The sequence below is a fragment of the Trichosurus vulpecula genome, chromosome 2, assembly GCF_011100635.1.
Source record: "Trichosurus vulpecula isolate mTriVul1 chromosome 2, mTriVul1.pri, whole genome shotgun sequence".
NCBI classification, from domain to species: Eukaryota; Metazoa; Chordata; class Mammalia; order Diprotodontia; family Phalangeridae; genus Trichosurus; species Trichosurus vulpecula.
In genome coordinates, this window is record NC_050574.1 from 284,067,930 (window position 1) to 284,081,555 (window position 13,626).

At 34.8% G+C, this 13,626-nt stretch overlaps 1 protein-coding gene across 1 annotated transcript in view; it reads left to right on the forward strand.

The window, feature by feature from the left end:
• The window catches only part of LRP1B (LDL receptor related protein 1B), a 2,306,513-nt gene that overhangs the window by 1,933,881 nt on the left and 359,006 nt on the right, over positions 1-13,626 (forward strand). The gene's annotated exons all lie outside the window — the stretch shown is intronic.

Sequence of the window (13,626 nt, forward strand, 5' to 3'; positions counted from 1 at the left end):
AGGAACTGAATTTAAAAAATGGAAATGTGACCACTAGCAGTAATATGGTAAAAGTTAAATATGGTATGATAAAAGTAACCAACTGGGATTTTTTTGTGTTTATTTTTTGGGGATTTTGTTTGTTTTTACTTTTGAGAAGTAGTTGCTCTTTCAGTAGTCATTTAAATGTATTCTGAGATGTACATGTTTCATTTGCCCTGGAAATTACATTCTTGCTGAGGGAACACTGACCAGTAAAATTTGCTTTCAGGTCCTGTGATAGGTTCTAATACCCAGAGCCTGAGGTAGTAAACATTATTATAAAATTCACAATGGACAGATGGAGAAATCAGTTATTAAGGGCTTATTTTTTTTATGTCAGGCACTGTTCCATGAACTAGAGATACAAATCCAGTTAAGCAAGACAGTACCTTTGAGGAGCTAACATTTTACAAGAAAAGACCACAGAAAAGGGAATTAGAAAGGAGTAGGGGGTAGAAAGTGTGCCCACAGCATGATGTGGAGCAGGCCTGGAAGGGAGTTCAAGGCACCTGGAAGATGAGGCAAAAAACTCACTTGTCAGATTTGAAACACCCAGGGATGGAGTCTGGGTTACCAGTCAGGACCAAACGAAAGGTAATGGTCTAAATAGAAAAAAAGAAAGGCGCAAAAGAGACAAAGCAAAAGTTTACCTGTTGGAGCTTGGTGCCTGGTCAGTCAGTCAACATGTATTCATTAAGTACTATGTGCTAAGCATTGTCCTAAATGCTGGGGAATACAAAAAGAAGAAAAAGGCAAGCAAATAAGCAAAAATCAAAACAAAATAAAACTCTCCTCTTTAAGAACTATACTTTCCCCTTGGGGATATAACATGTAAATAGCAATTCTGCTTAGGCCTACTATCAATTCATGCTAACCAATCCCTGTTGAGCTATCATTGCTGCTTGGCAATCATAATGATTTATAGAGATGAGAAGGTCACAGAATCTTAGAGGTGCAGGGTACTTTAACATCCATCTGAATCTGAATAAGAAATCCTCCTACCATATGTTGAACGAGTAATCACCCAACCTCCTGTCTTAGAAATCTAATGTGGAAAAACCCATTACCTCTGAAGCATTCCATTCCATTTTTGGATAGCAATAAATATTAATAAATTTTCCTTCTTTCTTTTTCATATTTATTTTTAACATTCTTTTTTTACAAATTCAATTCCAAATTCTCTTCCTTCCTCTAGCCCCTACCCCATATACTGAGAAGGTAAACAATATATCAGTTATACATGTAAATCATGCAAAAAATATTTCCATATTAATAGTGTCACAAAAAAGCAAGAAAAATAAAGAAAATGAAAAAAAATGTACTTCAATTTGCACTCAGAGTTCATTAGTTCTTTTCTAGGAGATGGGTTGCAAAAAGTTTTTTCTTTATTCAAAATATAAATCTACTTCTTGGCAGTTTCCCATCATTGTTCCTAGTTCCGTTCTAGGAGGCCAAGGGAGAGAAATCTAATCGTTCTTCCACGTGATTTCAAATACTTGGTGATATCTGTTATTTTCCACTATCTGAGCCTTTTCTTCTTCAAGATAGAATTGTACACAGTACTCCAGATATGGTCTGATGGGTGCGAAGTACAATGATAGTATCACTCTCTATACCTCTTGATTTATCCTAAGATAACCATAGGTTACCCCCCCCACCCCCATCAATTATATTTCACTGTAGATTCACATTGAGCTGGAAGTCCAGTAAAACTCCATCTTTCTTCAGATGAACTGCCATCATCACATCTCCCCAATTCTAAACTTGGGGAATTGATTTTTCGAACCCAAATGAAAGACATTTACCTTTATGAAATTTCATTTCATTAGATTTGGCACAGTGTTCCTTTCTATTAGGATCTTTCTGCATTATGACCCTCTAATTCAACATATTATCTAACCTTTTTAGCTTTTTCAACTACAAATCAACATTCCAAAATGTTAAATAGTGGTAGAATTGGGCAGATCTCAGAGGATTATCCAATTCATTTTCTTTTTACATTCCTTATCACATTACACCAAAGGTATCCTTGAAATATTTTTAGAGTGGAATTATGTTTTAATTACGTTACATTTTTATTGCATTGTTGCAAGCCGCATAAATATGCTGAAATTTATTTAAGCCTTTGTTTCTTTAGTTTGGTGGATAAATATCTCCTTTATGGTTGAATATTCAATTTTAAATTTATGAATACTTATCCTAATGACATGTGATGTTTAAATACATGTACACCATTTTGACATCTGACAATTTTTATTTATGACCTTTCTTTTCTTCTCATTTCTATTAAATGTTGACATTCCTAAAGTTTCTTTCCACAGCCTTCTATTTTCTCCTTACCTGATCTCACTTATTCCCATAGTTTGACTTACAGCTCCATGTAGACTGTTTCTAAATCTAGAGCCCCGGCCTCAGACTCTCTTGAACTTTATTTTCAGATTTCTAGTGCTTGTTGACCCTCTCCATCAGCACCTCAAATTCAACATATACAAAACCAAAATCATCATTTTCCTGCCTGATGATTCCTCCTCCTGACTTTAGCAACTTTGTTTACCAAAATCCTAATTTTTGCATTGCCATAATCCTGATTCCTCTGGCTCACCTTGAATTTACCTTTAACACATTGTTATCCAATGTCCCCACTCTGAAGTTGTCAATAGTACAACTATTCTTTTTTATAGATGATGAAACAGAGCCTCAAATATAGAGACTTACTCAAGGTTGCACAGCTAATAAGTAGGGAAACTAGATCCAAAACTGAGTCTTCAGACTCTAGTCTATACTGTCTCCATTAAATTGCTTGGCAATGTCAGATATACAACCCACCCCCAACCCCATCTCCCATGTGAGCACACACACACACACACACACACACACACACACACACTCACACTGCAAGAATGCTACAGATTATATTATTCATTAGCCTTAAATTATGTTATATTATTAGTAAAAGGAGGCATGTTTTACAGTTTTCTCATTACGACTTAAAGTGATTATGTATTTACTATAATAATAATTTATTAATACAGATTCAGTATGTTTAGTAGGCTTGTTGACATAGCAAAATTGAAGGAACTTTTTTTTAAAATAGAGAACATAAACTGAAGCAAATAATATAGTAACCATACTAGCTTGAATCTGCTATTGTCTAAATTAATTTCAAATATTATTGTTCATTCCAGCATTTCTGTAATCATCTTGTATTATGCTGATGAGATTTCTTCTTTCTAATACATTGAGTCTGTTTCTTCTTCTTTATATTTCTGTGTGAGAAAGTGACCATATTATAGGATATCTTACTTGCACTGTCTATAATTTTATACTTTTATTTCACAGTGTATATAATTAAGTTATTAAAATTACTACCTTGACTCCTAGAAAGAGAACTGTATTACAGATAATAATAATGATATTAACAATACCTTCCATTTATACAGCAGTTTAAAGCTACAAAGCGCTTTTCTCCTATACAATGTTACTATAATTATTCCATCATTCTTTCACTTTTGAAATGTTTTCTTTGACATTTCAGTGACTTTTGAATGATGTCAGCTCTTGATCAACCAGATCAGTTATTCTGAGTCACACAGTAATCCCTATTTCTATAATGTGTTCCTTTCAAATATAAGAATGGCAGGCAATTGTGTTAGCCGTATTCATTCCTAAGTGGGCAACGATTTTGACCTCTTCACTGTAATCTATTACTGAATGTCCAAGCCACTTTCCAGTTGTCTTGAACCATTGTAAGTAGCTTCCCTTTCCATATAATACATTTCAGGAAGTAGCTTTAATTTCTAAATGAAGGAAGCATACTTGGTTGATAATAATAGACTTGTAAAGATTCCTATTTATGAAGCAATAACGGTGTTGTAGGCTAACAAACACCTCAGCACTCAGCTTTGTACATTATTTCTCCCAGGTTATAGTTATTATTACCTCATAAACAGAAAGCAGCCTCAAGTTATCATCAACATAAACCCATCTATTAAAATTGTCAATTAAAACACCAAAGTAGTAATTTACTGGGACTATTATGAAAGACTCCTTCAGTTTTCTTTTTTTTTTGATAATATTTGGATTCCTAAGTGAATATGGTATATTACCACCTTAGTAGCTGATAAAAATTGAATCATTTTTATGAAACAATTAAATTCAACTTCTAAATGGGAAAACAAAATGATAGTTTTTCAGTTGTACTGCCATCCGAGTACCCCCAAATGTGACACAAAAAAATGCCACAATCATTTCTGTTTCTTGGAGATATGGTTAAATCAGCATACGGGGATTCTTAAACTTTTTCCATTCAGGATCCCTTTAGCTCTTCTTAAACTTAAACACAGTTTAAGAAGTGCTAGAACCTTATTCAAAAAGAGACAGTAGAATGTGAACTCCTAGAGGGTAGGCAGAGCTTTATATTTGCGTTTGTATTCCCAGCAACTGTTCATTACCTTAATAAATATTTGTTGAATTGAATGGAAGAAATAGCATTAAAAATGATGCCATTCTTTGGAAGGAAAGCAATTGGCTCTTTTTATTTCTGATTTGCATTGTGTTTTGTTTCATATGTGCAAATGATGGTGTCAGTGGTGTTTCTCTTAGAGAAGGTTGGGCTCTGCAAGAATTTTTAATGAAGAACATATGACTTTTGGTTTTCCCCAGGAGAGACCACTGTTTTGAAGCCTAATATAAATGTCTGAAGCACTTTTTATCCCTTCCAGCCATGATGTGCTATTCTATATTTCAATAATTTTATGGTTCTAACTCGATTGTAATAAAATAATTTTTTTTATCAATTTACCTGTCTTTCCCCTTTACCTTACTAACCAACTCCACTGTTGGCCTTCCTTTCATGATTTGACTCACAGGGCCAAGAGGTAGAGTCCACATACATCTTGATCATCACTGCCAAGTCAAGACTCTAACTATCCCCCATCAATCAATAAATCTTTCTTTGAATTACTCATTCACTTACACCATAATGACCAAATCTTTATAGATTTCCTTTATCAATATCAGGGATACTCTTCCATTATCCTCAGTGACTTTAGTACTGACTTACCAACTTCATCTTAATCTCAACCCTTGACATCCTTTTTGATGACTTCATGATTGGTAACTGTGATTCTTGTAACACCTATCCTCCCTGTTCATCAACCTGAATTCCCATGTTCTCCATCACCATACACATCTTATTCATACTTTTTGTAGACCTTATACTTTAACAATTAACTAAAACTCTTCTATTTACAAGATCTTGAAGTCTGAAGTTTTCATTTTGTCTTCTGTTATTATACATTTCCTTCCTCCTCACTCTACTTAATCTGTTCTCCACCCTCATTTTGAGCTCTTAGCCCTTGTTATCATAGTTGTTTTCATTCAGGTTTTATGTCTATCCATTTGCGGTTGTGAGCCTATAGTCAGACATTTCAATAATGTTCTGTCCTCCAACCTTTAAATCCTTTATCTCTTAGTCTTTCTACTTTCCCACTATCTTAATTTCCAACTATAGTTTCTCTGTTTCTGTTCCTGAGCCACAAAAACACACTGAAAGAATTCACAAAATTGGGATGAGTTCACTAAAAATTCACTTATCTACACCAAACTGAGATCTTGTCACTTTATGGCACTCCTTATGTTAATCACTGATGAACTCCCTAATACCTTCGCCACAGTGACACATCCAAACCCTTTGCTTTGTTTTTAAGTCTCATCTTAAAAAAAATGTTTGGCTTCCTTTATTAAGAATGAGGCCATTTATTATGATACCTCTCATCTTCCCCTTCTTAATACCAGAAAACGTCTGTATATATTCACCTACCTTCTTTCCTGTTTTAGTGTCTAAAGATGGAGCAGCTAGGCATCTAATGAAGATAATGCTTGACTTGCAGTCAAGAAGACCCAAGTTTGAATTCTACCCCAGACATTTACTACCTAGCTGTGTGACCCTCAGAAGGTTATTTAACCTCTCTGTGCCTTTTTCTTTTCTGTAAAAATGAAGAATTTGGACTCAATAGACTCCAAGGGCCCTTCTAGCTCTAAATCTATGACCTTACGATACTATGAACCCTATCACTTGTCAAAGGTAACCCTCTACCTGTGCTTTTGATCCAGTCTATTCACTTTTCTTCTGTTAACGTGTACCATGGATCATTCCCTGCCATTCCCTCAGACTAACTCTCCCTATTTCTATATACTTGAATGATTAATTCCTAGGAAATACAGTTTGTAATTTTTGCCTCTTTCCTTGTTTTCCCCCTAATTTGTCATTACCCTGAGCTCCTTAATGCGTTTTTTAACCCTGCCTCTTTACTGAAGCTGTTAAAAATTACCAGCAAATTCATTATGGCCACATTTAATGACTTTCCTGCATTTGACAATGTTGTTTAACCACCTCCCTTCTTCATGTTTTCTCCCCTCACTATTTACATGACATGATTCTCTCCCAGTTGTCTCCTTACTGGTATGTTCTGGCCTTTGTTGTAATTCTACTAAATGTGGGTGTCCCCTAACCTCTGTTTTGGTTCTCCCTTTTGCCCTCTCTCCTTTAGAAATCTAACCCATTAGGTTTGCTTCAATTATATCTATAATTATATATACACATATATAATTATAAATAATATAATTATATGATAATTATATATAATATATATTTTAATATAATATATATAATATATATTATATCATATCTATATCTGATAGGCAGCATGACATAATAGACAATGGGGTGGCCTTGAAGTCAGGAGGACCTAGGTTCAAGCTGTCTCTCCAACATAGACAAACAACTATGGGTAAGTCACTTTATATCTCAGTGACCCCTGCAGCTCTAAGACTGAAAGCTGCAGACAAGCTGTCAGTCTGCATTTCTAGAGAGGATTCCATACTAGCAATCTTTGATACCAATGAAATCGAAGATCTAGATCAAAATTTAAAAGATAACTAATATAACATAATTACCTTTACAACAAGTATTAAAAAAATTCTCTTTATAGCCATAGGACCTTGGCACATACCTTGGACATAGGAAGTATTTATTAAATACATTTATTAAATGTAGATTGAATTGGAGTGGGTGATACCTAAATCTATATATTTATTACTCATTCCCTCATTTCCCCCACCAAAACCCCCTACTGTGATATCTTGTACTGCATGTTAATATCTACCTTTGGATATCCTGCTGGAATCTTCTCTCCTTAAACTTCCCCCTCCTCCACTCAACCTATTTATTATGGTTTTCATTCCTGTTTTTGTATTCTCAAAACATAGTAGGCACTAAATAATTGCTTAATAATTTAATTGAATTGTACCACTTTACTTGCAGTTAATAATAATAACTAATATTTACATAGTGCTTACTATGTGCCAGACACTATGCTTAAACACTTTACAGTTATTATCTCATTTGATCTTTACAACAACCCTAGGAGACAAGGTGCTATTATCTTCATTTTACAGATGAGGAAACTGAGGCAAACAGAGGTTAAGTGACTTCCCCAAGGTGACACAACTGTTAAGTGTCTGAGGCTGAGCACTATCCACTGCACCACGTAGCTGCTCATCTCAAAGAAAACTTTTGACTTCCACCTCTACCATAAGATGAAAACTATTTTTTTCAAAGTTCATCACTGACCACAAATTCCAGTGGCCTTTTATCTCTCTGATCTCTATTCTGCTTTAGATACTATTGAGCATTCTCTAATAATTGATATGTCTTTCTCACTTGACTTCAGAGATTCTTCTCATTTTCTTCTGAACTTTCTAACTCCTTCACACCTGGCTTATTATCTCCTCTGGAGTCCTTGAATGTTCTCTGAAGGATCTATTCTTCTCTCTCTACACTTGTTCAATTCACATTCTCACTTAATCCCATAGCTTCAGTTCCACTCTGTAGATCCTGGCCAAGTCTCCAAATCTCAGTTTCTAGCGCAGACTTCTTTTTTCTGAGCTTCAGCCTTACATCTCCAACTTCCTACAGTATGTCCTCACCTGATTGTCCTGATTGATACTTCAAATTCAACACACTCAAAATTAAGCATCTCATTTTTATTCTTAACTACCCTTGTTGTCCTAACTTCACTATCCATGTCTGTGGGATCATTCAACCTGTTGCCCATGTTTGTCTCTTTGAAATTGTCTTTGATTCTGATCTCTCATGATATCCAATTATATCATTAAGGTAAGATTCATGACTTCGTGGATGACCACAAACATGTCTGAATGGTTCACAATCACAAAGTATGAAAAACTCTCTATGTAGAAGGCAGAAGAAGTATAACATTTATTTAGACTCCAGAGGATCAAATCTGAGAACCAATACCCCCAATTTGATACAGTAGCAATTATATTCCAAAACCAGTAAGCCCACTTCACTGTAGTAACAAGGAAATTATAACATAGTATTATAGCAAGGAGCCAAGTCATCCTGTAACATCCCCGTTCCCTCCCCCTCCCCCGCACCCCGCCGCGCCCCCAGGGCCTTCCTGTAAACAATCACTCATGAATGCTAACTCTCCACTCAACACTCTCTTCTGCAGCTCTTCTCTCAATGTCTGTTCTTCAGTGCCCTCTTGATGTCTGCTGCCTCAGTGTCTTCCCTTCAGTTCTGCTGCTTGCAGTCCTGCTGCTCTTAGTTCTGCTGCTCTCCATTCTGTTCCTCTTCAGTTCTCTTCTCTTCAATTCTGCTTACCTCCAATTCTGCGTTCTCTTTTTATACAGTCCTAGCCAGTATCTGATTGGCTAGTACTCAGGTCTCTGATTGGCTAAATTCATGATTGATTAAAACTCAGTGCACATCATTGGCTCTGGTCTTAGCAACTCCCCTTAGGGCCTTGAGGGCTTCACACCCACACTGGCTTAGCACATAGTAAGTAGGGTTTTTAGGCCTACTTACAAACAAGCTTTCCCACCTAGGCCCATCTGAGGTGGGGAAGATCTTTGATCACATTAATACTACATTTTTTATAACAACAATGTTGCTTGCAGCTACTGTGGCTGTGTAAGACAAACAACATCAGCACACAGGAGGGTTACTAGCACAGATTCTTTGATCTACTTTTCTAAGGAAAGCAACTTTAAGGGGTTAATAATCTCACTTGAATTAAACATACATATAGCATTCACTTAGTTGGGGGGGGCAAGGAAAGCCAGCACCCTGAACTTCAGAGTATACAAACAGAAATTACAAGGAGAAATTATATAAATAGAGCAAATAACCACCAATCAACAGACAGGCTTCTAGCTGTTTGACCACAGCTATATATACATACTTACCAGAGAGAGAGACACGTCTTCAAATCTGGAGGGCTCCTTAATGGCTACCCAGAGTCTCCACACCAACACTCTTCCAATGACTGAGCCCCAAGCAAAATGCTAACCTCAGAGTATATATATATACCCTTTTTCAGGGCCTGAGATCTTCACACTTCCCAAGGGCTTCACACCTCTCCTGAGCTAAATAGCAAAAGGGTATGGACCTTCCTACAAACAAAGGGGAGACTCAATCAAAGGCACTTGATTGCCTTGATACTGAGAAGCACTCCAAATGAATAAAACAGTAAAAAGTCCCACTTTGCTTGCCCTTACACCAATCAGGTACCAACCTTGTCAATTCTACTTCTTGATTATTTCTTTCATGCATCACCTTCTCTTAATTCCCACCACCAGTGCCTAGAACAGGCTTTTTTTCTCCACTTGCCTAGACTATTGCAATAGTCTCTTAATATGTATTCTTGACTCCATGGCAACAGAGTTAGAGATTTAGAGCTGAGAGGGATCTCAAAAATCATTTAATTTAACTTCCCTCATTTTACAGAAACTGAGGCCAAGGGAAGTAAAATGAAAATAATACTAATAACAACAACAATAATAATAAACAACTAGCATTTATAGAATGATTTAAGGTTAACAAAGTGCTTTACAAATAATGTCTCATTTGATCCTCAGCACAACACTGGAACATAAGCGCTATCATCCCCATTTTACAGAAAAGGAAACAGACATACAGAGGTTAAGTGACTTGCCTGGAGTCATGTGGCTAGTAAGTATGTGAGGCTGGATTTGAACTCAGGTGTTCCTTACTCTAGGTCTGGCTACATATCCACTAAACCACTTGCCAAAGGTCACTCAGGTACCTCCAATCCATTCTATAGTTCTGCCAGAATAATCTTTCTTATTCACAGGTACAGTTGTGTCACTCTACAGCACAAAAATTGTCATTGCCTGCCAAGTAGAGTTCAAAGTGTTCTGCCTGGTGTTCAGTATTCTCCAGAGTCAGGTACTGCACTGTCTTTCTGGGCTCATCTTATCTTTCATCTTGCTCTATTAGATATACTCAATACTTTAGCAAAATTGGAATGTTCTCAGCCCCTCAAACACTATCACTCTTTTTCTTCCTTTGCTCATGGTATTCCATATAGATGGAGTCCTCTCCCTCTTCTTTAGCTATTGAATTCACAACCATTCTTTAAAGCTCAACTAGAATACTGTTGGGGGAAGAGGGATTACGTTCCCGCTTTAATATCAATGAATACTTTATTTCGCATCTCTCTAATAATACATTATGTAATCTTGTATCACAATTACCTGTTTTCATGTCTTTTATCTACTCGGATATAAATTCCATGAGGTTAAGAATTATGTTTTATTTAAATTTTGAATTTCATCTAGCACCTCATATAATGTTCCACATATGATAGTTGCTCAATAAACATACCTTTAAATTTGAGAAATTATACTGTATACTTTTACTATGGACCATCTGTATCCAATGGATATACTTCACCATCTATATTCAGTTTTAGTGTATATTTTCTTAAGGGTCACCCAAGTTGATCACCACAGATGACTTCAGTGAAATTCTGATTATTTGGAATTATTTAAGAATAGAGAGTTCTGCTGACTTCAATATTTGATTTAATAAAAAATATATAATTTGTGTCTGACCTGGATTTTTAAAATAATTATAATAGAGTCAATATATTTAATAGTAAAATAACATGACTTGGATGACTTACTGATGCTTTGCTTGGATGATTCAGTCCTGGTATCTCTCAGAGCCTTATCATAATTACAGAAATCAAGTAAAAATGAAAACAAGATACCAACTAAAAGTAAGTTACCATATGGACAACACAAATCTTGTCCCATGGGCAGGAATTACCCTGAGAATGAAAAAGTATGAATGCATTGCTACATGTATTGGTTGTTTGTACATCATTGAAAAATTAGTAAGATTATGTATCTATTCTGAGCTATGACAATATTCCATTTAGAAAAATTTATAAAAATGATTTTAATGATAGAGCTTAGGTTTTATGAGTTATTTAGACAAGAAAGACCACACAATATAAGAAACTATCTTTTTTCCCTCTTTTTTTAAAAACAAAAACAAACTTTTATTGAAGCTACAAATTAGTTTAAAAGAGTTTTCAGGAATTTTTAATAGCAAACTATTTAAAGCATTTCTTCCTTCTATGATGTATTCATTTAATCAATGTTTACATTAATGCTATTTTTATGGATTTATAGGTAAACCTACAAAGAAGAATTTTAAATAAAATATTACTTTGAATTTAAAATATAGCACTCTGCTATTCTGAATATTAATTTAAATCCATATAAACATACTTTGGACCTCCAGAGAAAAGACACATACATCCAAGATGTTTTTATTGATTATTGTTATGGAAAAATAATCAGTAATAAAAGAACATGATAATTTTGGAAAGCCAATGGTCTCAAACTCTGATATCCAAACTTGCAAAGTATATCATATGTCTGACCCTGATGTCAGTTATGCATAACTTCAAGAGTATTCCAAATACAAAAATCAGAACTGGCAAAATAATAAAAACAGAGTCTTTTGCTCACATTATAAATGATTCACCATAGAATTCTTTTAAATTGTAGAATTTTTAGTACATTAAAATACTATTCAATTGACCAGAAGGTTGAATTACATGTAGGTTTTAAGTAACACATCTCTTATTTATAGCAAGGACACCTGTACTGGCAGGAGTTGAAAAATAACCTAGCAGATTATTTTCTGGTTTTGTTGCCTATTGGTTTTATAACTACTACAACAATGCTTTTGCTATTGAGAGGAGAGCCATTTGGCAAATGCTATGAGACAGTTTTGGCTATGTCTACATATCATTATTACTCTACCCATAAATTTAGTCAAACACCTGGTTTGCATGACTGTTTTTCCCTCCACTGATCTAACCAAATAAATAAAATTATAATAAATTAGAACCAAATGAGATCTTGGAGGACTTTCCCTCAATTTTATCTAAGAGAAATCGGAAGCTCTTAGAGATCGAATGCCCATACCAAGGTCATATAGCTAATTGGTGACAGAACTGGGATTAGAAACCAAATCTCCCTACCCATGGCCCTGCTGAATTTGTATAGACTACAACTCATAAAGTTCAAAGTGCTATTAAATTTCATATAGGTAACATATTTCTCTAGTAAATTCTGATACCAACATGGCTTTTATTCCCTTTAAATGATACCAAACCTTCTTCTTTGGCAAGGGCCTATTTTTCATATATCTGTTTCTTTAATCAATGAATACAATTATCTGTTCTATAAGAAGAGGGTCATCCATTCATGAAAATATTCTCTCCCTTTGTGGGAAAACCGTTGGTCTCAGGCTCTAATATGTTAACTTGTAAGGTTAACAACAACAAATGATAACCACCCACATAAACTTTTTTTTCTTTTTGCCATCTTCTAGACCTATCAATACAGTTACCTTCTTATTCCCATTTTCAGTGAAAGAAAATCACATAAGGGAGCAAGAAGAGATCAGCTGTAAATTCAGAAAACAAATAATTATAGATGGATGATACATGTCTAAATCTGTTTTTCCCAATAAAGAAAAAAATTAAAATGCAAAAAAAAACCCTTCTTTTTTCCTTCATCTATTTTCATTCATTCTGGCGAAATACACTCTATTGAACTATAAAGGGCATTCTAGCATTCACAGAACTGAACAACCTGTTGTTATGGTTACAAGCTGAGATTCTTTTACATATCTTGTTTACACTTATTCATTACTCACAAAGAATGTATTGTGACTGAGGTTCTTTATACATAGTCTTAGGTGAACTTTACATATGAGCAAAGAATTTTAGATCGTTCATTTTAGAGTTTTGATTTAGATTCTGTACAAAATAGTCATCTTTGTTTTTAACCAGTTAATCTAAGCATTGTATAAGAAGATAATTCAAAAAAAATTGGGCTACAATTTAGAACTTACTGTTAAATACTAATAGTATATGTGTGTGTGTGTACATACACACACATATGTAACTACTTTTTAAAAACAAATGTAGATTTAAGAAAAAGTAAAATGAATAAACATAAAAATAATTTGAAGAAGAAAATCTCAGACTATCAGAACCCCAGAATTCTAAATAACTTCACAGGTCATCTAGTCTAATCTCTTACCTGAAGCATTAATCTCCTCTACAGTCTCTCTGACAAATGGCCTTCTAGCTTTTACATAAACACTTACAGGATCAGGGAGCACACTTTCTCCCCAGGCAATCCATTCAATTTTTGGAAAGGTCTAATTTTAAGGACGTGTTTCATATT